This window comes from Hippopotamus amphibius, chromosome 17, assembly GCF_030028045.1.
Source record: "Hippopotamus amphibius kiboko isolate mHipAmp2 chromosome 17, mHipAmp2.hap2, whole genome shotgun sequence".
Taxonomy (NCBI): Eukaryota; Metazoa; Chordata; class Mammalia; order Artiodactyla; family Hippopotamidae; genus Hippopotamus; species Hippopotamus amphibius.
The window spans coordinates 39,096,594-39,104,656 of NC_080202.1; positions in this window are offsets into that span (position 1 = coordinate 39,096,594).

Below are 8,063 nucleotides of genomic sequence, written 5' to 3' on the forward strand. Positions count from 1 at the left end.
AATGGTGTCTTTTCCAGTTAAATATAATATGAATAGTGTTCCCTGGAGTGGGGCACCCACTTGATACTGTTTGGGAAGCAGAAATGAACAAAAACAACCACTCAGCCTCCAGGAGCCGACTGAAAACAATCGAGTGCTAATACTACTTTTCATCTGATGGATCAGTTCATTTTTTTCTCTTAAAATTTTATTTTTTAATTTTTTCATTGAAGTATAGCTTATTTACAATTTTGTGTGATAGATCAGTTCTTTTATAATACATCACTTTATTTTGTCCTTACTATAACGCTTGGATGAAAATTTTTATTAGGATCCCCATTTAAAGATGAGGAAATTTAGGATTAAAGAGGATGAAAATACTGATGAAGCAGGGATTCTCCCTTTGAGAGAACACTGAGGTAGAAATAGAACTCTTTTAAAACTTGTAAGGTTCCAATTTTGGAAGCGTGGTCCTAAAATTTATAAATAGCTATATATAGTTGAATTGAGTTGCAGTAAGTAGTTGACATATTGTTACACTTTGTACATATTTAATAATATATTTTTTTTGTAGTTTTCTTATATTTTGGCGCTAACATTGAAAATTTGTTCGTGTCTCAAACATTTCATAGGTCCTTGAAAACTCATGGCTACCTGCTGGAGAAAACAATCTTAGGTTAAAGGTAGAGAGGGCAGAGGAGATGTCTGTCATGTTGTCCTGATGGGAGATGAGATGGTGTTTCTCTGGGATGTCTCTCTCTCTTTTTTTTTTTTTCCAAAAAAAATTTTTTAATTAGTTATCTATTTTATACATATTAGCCTATGTATGTCAACCCCAATCTTCTGGGACATCTCTTGAGAGTTTTTCCTGCCAGAAGATCCCTACACAATTACCAGGCTTCTCCATCTCCCCACTTTTCAGCACAGAGACCCTCCTTTCCTTCGCCACAGAGCGCCCTCAGCTTAATCTGCTTTCTAATTTGCATTTGGATTCTTATGTGAGTCACAGCCTGCAAAGTCATTGATTCATTCCTTCAACTCAGGCTTAGTGAGCCCTACTGGGTGTCAGCTGTTGCACTAGGAAAAAGATAGGTGAATCAGAAATCCTTCCCAGTCCAGGGAGGAGAAAGACAAAGCAAACATTACAGTGTGCTGAGGGCTCAGGGACAAACTGACCATATCCGTAGAATAAAAATTGGAGGATAGTCTACAATGAGGGTCCTTAATTCATCAAATATGTATTGCAGTTTACCATGTGCAAGTCTCTGGGGACAGAGTGATGAGCAAAGTGCTGTCCTTCTCATGGTCTGAGGAGGCAATTAATGAGTACCAAACAAAAGACAGATAATTTCACTGCTAATGTAAGAGTACATAGTATCATCACTATGTAGGATCATTTAGCACTGTGTAAAATATACATGCCCTTTAATCCAGTAATTTGCATAGCCCCTCTAACCAGCAATTTCTCTCCTAGGTATATCTACACAATCTCTAGGTATAGCTACAGAAGTGCAAAATGGGGTAAGTACAAAGCTATTCAGGGCAGCATTGTTCATGATTTTCAATAGCCGCCCCCCCCCCAAAAAAAAAGGAAACAAGAAACTGAAGGAGATCCAGATAATTACCATGGAGTGCTAAACAGAGATTAATAAGAGTGGGGCAGATTGAAAAAAAGGTGTGTGTGGGGGGGAATTCCCTGGCTGTCCAGTGGTTAGGATTCTGCACTTTCATTGCTGAAAGCTTGGGTTCAATCCCTGGTCAGGGAACTGTGCAGCCAAAAAAAAAAAAAAAAAATGGGGCAGATTTGTAATGTACTGACATGGAAAAGCCTTCCTGATATTTTTGTATATCAGGTATAAGAACAGTATATATGTTTGTGTGCATGTGTGTTTACACATTACATCATGTAAGGAAAAATAAGAGTATATATTATATTTGTTATTTTAGAGACTATATCTAGAAAGTAAGAAGGTGGAAATAATCATCTCTGGGGAGAAGGGGAACTGTGTGTCTGGGTGACAGGGAATTGAAGGACAGTTTTTATTCTTGTACTTTGAAAAATTTGTGCCATCTGTGTACGTCATCAGTTAAAAAACAAAGGGAAAATGTGAAAAAAACAATTTCATGTAGTCACGAGCATAGAGTTATATAATTGGATACTGTAAGTGAGGGAGGGAGGGCAAGGGTGTAGGGAAGGAGGGGGAGGCCTGTGTTGGATTGGGTGGTCAGAGACCTTTTTGAGAATGTGAAGTTTGAGCTGAAACCTGTAGGACCAGAAGGAACCAGCTCTGCTAACACCTGGGGGCAGATTGTTCTAGGCTGAGGGACAGCCAGTGCAAAGGCCCTAAGGCAAGAACAAGTTTGGCATCTTTGAAAAACAGAAAAGAAGGCTGCATGGCTGGAAGGGAAGGGAAGGGAGACTGAAGCAAAGGCTTAGAGACCAGGTTTTAGCAGGTCTCAGGTCACGGTGAAGAGTTTAGGCAACAGGAAGCCATTAGGACGTGTTTTAGCACTGAAGCAAAGGAAATGATCTAATTTATGTTTAAAACATTTTCTTAAATTATTATTTTTTAAAAGAATTTTTAATTGAAGTATAGTCGATTTACAATGTTGTGCCAATCTCTGCAGTACAGCAGAGTGACTCAGTTACACACATATATATATTCTTTTCTTTTTCTTTTAAAGTTTTATTGAGATATAATTGAAATGCAATAAACTGCATATATTTAAAGTGTACAATTTGATTTTTTTTATTAGTAGTAATATACATTCTTTTTTTAGTATTCTTTTCCATAATGGTTTATCACAGGATAGTGACTATAGTTCTGTGTGCTCTACAGTAGGACCTTGTTGCTTACCCATTCTAAATGTAATAGTTTGTATCTACCAACCCCAAACTCCCAATCCATCCCTTTCCCTTCCCTGACCCCTTGGCAATCACAAGTCTATTCTCTATGTCTGTGAGTCTGTTTATGTTTTGTAGACAGGTTCATTTGTGCCATAGTTTAGATTCCACAGATAAGTGATATCATATGGTATTTGTCTTTCTCTTTCTGACCTACTTCACTTAGTATGATCATCTCTAGTTGCATGCATGTTGCTGCAAATGGCATTATTTCGTTCTTTTTTATGGCTGAGTTGTATTCCATTGTGTATACATAATACATTTTATTTTTTTATTTTATTTTATTTTTTTTTGGCACACGGGCTTAGTTGCTCCGCGGCATGTGGGATCTTCCTGTAGCTGGTATCGAACCCGTGACCTCTGCATTGGCAGGCGGATTCTTAACCACTGTGCCACCTAGGAAGCCCACATAACACATTTTAAAAAAAATAAATTTATTTATTTATTTCTTGGCTGTGTTGGGTCTCCATTGCTGTGCGCAGGCTTTCTCTAGTTGCGACAAGCAGGGGCTACTCTTCATTGCAGTGCGCGGGCTTCTCATTGCGGTGGCTTCTCTTGTTGTGGAGCACAGGCTCTAGGTGCACAGTCTTCAATAGTTGTGGTACTCGGGCTTCGTTGCTCCTCAGCATGTGGGATCTTCCCCGACCAGGGCTTGAACCAGTGTCCCCTGCATTGGCAGGTGGATTCTTAACCGCTGCACTACCAGGGAAGTCCCCCACATCTTCTTTATTCATTTATCTGTTGATGGACTTTTAGGTTGTTTCCATGTTTTGGCTCTTGTGAACGGTGCTGGCTATGGACAAAAAGACGCATGTGCATGTATCTTTTTGAAATATGGTAAGACATTTACTTTAGTATTGTGGGGAAAGGGGAGGATTGAGGGGGGCAAGAGCAGTAGAGGGAATATCAAAGGCCAGTGCTTTCTCCTAGAGAACTGACAGGGGCTTAGACTAGCTGGTGCTGGCGGTAGGAAAAGCTTAGATGTATTGGAAGAGGAATTGATAGATCTTAAAGACGATTGGATGGAAAGGGCAAGGAAAGAGAGGCATCAGCAATGTGGGTTCAGTAAATGAAATCATGTGAAACTGGGATTGTCCCCCCCACATCAGGGCTTCATGATTGCCACAGCTTTATGCTTCAGGAAGCTTCCTATTCTCCTCTTCCCCAAACCAAAAACCAAAGGCAAGACTGTCCTCATTCACACCCCAGTGGTCTGTATCTACAGCAGCAAGTGGGGTGAGCTTGAGGTCCTGAGGGCTTGAATGGAGCAGGAAGACCCAGTGCTTGTGAAACAAGGAATCTGGAATCTGCCAAAGAGATGACTCAATGGGGCTTTCAAGGGACAAGTGTAGGAGTTGAAAGGGTCGTGACACTCACACCAAGTCCTAAAACACTGTGGCCAGGAACCATTCAGTCCAAGTCTCTCATATTTCAGATGGCAAAGTGAAGCCTTATTCAAGGCCACACAGCCCAGCTACTGTCTGAGGACAGACCCCCAGATAGAGTAACCAGCACAAGCACACCGACAGCACAGGACACGGGATCATAGACCATGACGGCTGTGTGTACACAGGCCAAAATGCAAGCCACGGGTCGGTCCTTCCTGCTCCTGCATTAAAGCCAGGTGAGACCCAGAGCACAAGCAGCCTAGGGAGAAAGGGAGGCAAGCCCCCCAGGCCTCGGGCCTGCATTCCTGAGATGGGGGGGAGGGGCTGAGGGAGGCCATCAGCATTGCCCAGGGTCTCCTGTCTCTGGTGTGTCCCTTGGGCTCTGCTCCTTTGCTAACCTGGGGACCCCGGGCCCACAGAGTGGCCTCCCAGAGGTTAGGCTACAAGCGTTCTGAAATGGTCACCTTTAGGAAAGACAGATTTTCTTATCAGAATCTTCCAGATTATTCTCCTGTGGCCCCAGAGAGGCCTTGTGCCTAGTTTTGGGGGCCTCCTTCCAACTAACTAATTTCTCCAGCAAACCATGCCCCAGGCTAGAGGCCTTGTGAGGTAGGCCCCAGTGTGTGGCCTGGACCTCGGACTGTGGACCGCGTCTCCTCCCTTTTTCTGTTTGTTTTCAATCCTTTGACCCCAGGCTGGCTGGTGAGGTAGGCAAAGAGGAGGAGACTCTGGTGCCAACACACACACACACACACACACACACACACACACACACACACACACACACGGCCTCCGGTGCCCCCACTCTCAGGGGCTAGTCAATGATTGACTGGCATTTCACAGGCTGCTGGTTCCAGACCCTAGCCTGTTGACCCTTTGAGGTCACCTCTCTGTGCCAGAGCCCCTTCCTGCCTCTTCAGTGCCAGTGGTCACCTTTACTGCCTGCAAACCCAGTACCTGCTACCCAAAGTTCGTCTCAGGCAGTTCCAATGCGCTGCCCTCCGTCCTGCAGTCGCCCCTTTCCTCTGCAGTTGTCTCTCTCTCCCCAGGCCCCTCACTGGACCCTTCTGGCAAACTCTCAGGTTCCTCCAGCAATCCTGGCAGTCCCCTGGCCCCCTCCCTTCTCCCCCTGAGGCCCCCCTCTGCCTTTGTTCCTCAGACATCCCCTTTCCTTGGCTGTCCTGCCAGGCCCTGCTGGAGGGGCAGTGGTGGGGAGAAGCGAATCAGCAGTGCCCACTCCTGCCCCCCTTCCTCTCCTCTTGTCAAACACCAGACAAGGTTTTTTCCCCTTCCTTCCTGGCTCTGAATAGGCTCATTCTCTTTGGGAAACTCAGCCCCTCTGGAGCCTCCTCCAGGGCGTGAGTTCTGACCCCCGCTCCTCCCCCATCCCCACTCCAGCCCCCCTCCCGCTGGCTCCGCCCTCCCTCAGCAGCCCTCTAGGACCGAGAGCATTGTCTCCAGCCCAAGTTGCCTCCTGGGATCTGGGATGCGGGAGAGGGTGGGCTTGTCTGGCCAAGGCAGGAATATGGGGGTGAGGAGGCGGGCTCTTTGTGGAGGGAGGGACCAGTAGTTGCCCAGATTTCTTGGAGGACCCCCCTCTGACTCCTCTTCAGGGACCCACAGGGAGGGTGGGTTCATGCATCCTTGATTCTGGGCTCTGGAGCCAAATGGAGGAAACCAGTTTCATGGCTCAGTAAACTTGGGATCTAAGGGTTCCTATTCTGCAAAATGGGGAAAGATAACAACCCCCTCCTCAAGTGGCTTGAGGACTCAGTGAGATGAGGAGTGTGACTCTAGGACAGAGGGTGGCACAGAGTAGGGGACCCCGTAAAGGATGGTGCCACAGCAGCTTTCCTGGCAGGACGAACCCTCCCAACACAATGGCAGGGAGCACAGGGCCTGGGGGAGAAGGGATATCTCTAACCCTGACTTTAACACCCTGATGGTCTCTAGAAGCCACAAGCGTGGGCGCCCAGTGCAAGTCTTCCAGTGTGTGACCAGCAGGTGACTCTTGGAGCCAGTGCAGTGTCTCCTCTCCTTGAAGGGCTGAGATGCTGTGGGTCTGAGAAGCCCCTTGACTTGGTGCTGGGCTGGTTGATGGGGGAGGGTGAGGGGCTGGTTTTGCTGGCTGTTCAACTTTTCCCTCATTAGCCCTGAGAATGTCTTGGGCAAACTGGTTAACATATTTGAGCCTCTGTTTCCTTGCCCCTCACCCTTACCCTAACTCTAACCCTAGAAAAAATAGGGATATTGATGTCTATCCTGAAGGGCCGCTGTGTCCCCATACACAGCAGTATTTCTTGAACATTCATGACTATAATCCAAAGAATAAATTCATTGTACCTCACCACACAGGGCAAACATGCCCTCACCCCACTTACCTGCAGTCAATCTTCTATTCCATTCTATTTCTCAAACAAACAAACAATCAAACAAACAAAGACTTGTCTTGGGACTTCCCTGGTGGCACAGTGGTTAAGAATCCACCTGCCAATGCAGGGGACATGGGTTTGATCCCTGGTCTGGGAAGATCCCACTTGCTGTGGAGAAACTAAGCCCATGTGCCACAACTACTGAGCCCGTGTGCTGCAACTACTGAAGCCAGTGTGCCTAGAGCTGGTGCTCTGCAGTGAGAAAAGCCACCGCACTAAGTCCATGCACCGCAAGCAAGAGTAGCCCCTGTTCTCTACAACTAGAGAAAGCCTGTGCGCAGCAATGAAGACCCAAAGCAGCCAAAAACAAAACAAAACAAACAAAAGACTTGTCCTGATCATTGAACTTGGTTTCACAACCAACCTTCTAATGGATACTGATCTGCAGATTGAACATCACTGCTTAGAGCTGGAGGCAGACTTATCTTGGTGTTAAAGAGGGGTAAGCTTCAGGCCCCTCATTTGCATTTATGTGTCTAATTTTGTATTCATAACTTTGTTTTCCTTTTCTTAAAGAGAGTCCCCCAAGTTTCGTAAACTACAGCCTTCCATATACTACAGATCCTCCCCGGTATAACTAAACCTGAGACCACCTATTGTGCAATTACTATATGCTAAGTACTGTGCTGAGAGCTTAAGGAGTATTAACTTCTTTAACCCCTAGCACAGTATGCAAGATGCTATTTTACAAGTGAGCTGACTGAGACCCAGGGAGGCTCAGTCACCTACCCAAGGTCACACAGCTAACACATGGTGGAGTTGAGATTTGAACCGAGGTCATTCTGATCCCAGAGTGCCCAAGTCCCCTACCATGAAAGTGCCTGCCTTGAACCTTGCTAGGAATAAGGAAGCAGTTTAAGAGTTGCTAATGTTCTTCATTCTCCTCCCCCAGTAGGTGCCTCTGATCGCCTCTTGACCAGCACAGGCATGCTCCGGGCTGAGCATTCCAACTACAGTTGGCAGATGTAACAAATAAAAATAAGGATGCTCAGTTAAATTTGAATTTCAGATAAATAACTAATAATTTGTTAGGATAAATATATCTCGTGCAGTATTTTGTGGGTATTTCCAACAAAAACACACCGCTTTCCATCCCCACCCCCACTCCATCCCCCACCGGATCTTAGCACCTGGGTCAGGGGCTCCAGGTGGAATGCAGGGTGGGAAGGTGGAACTGAGCAGACTAATAAAAGGCAAGGGACTGAGAAGGAACCTTGGATGAATTGGGTGCTGACTGCCCTGTAAAGAAGGATGTTCTTTGAAGGATTACGATGTAGGTTTCTCCAATTTGACTCTCTCCCCATACTTGTAGACCCCCTTAAAAACATGCTTTTCAGACTGGAAAAGATACCTAAGATT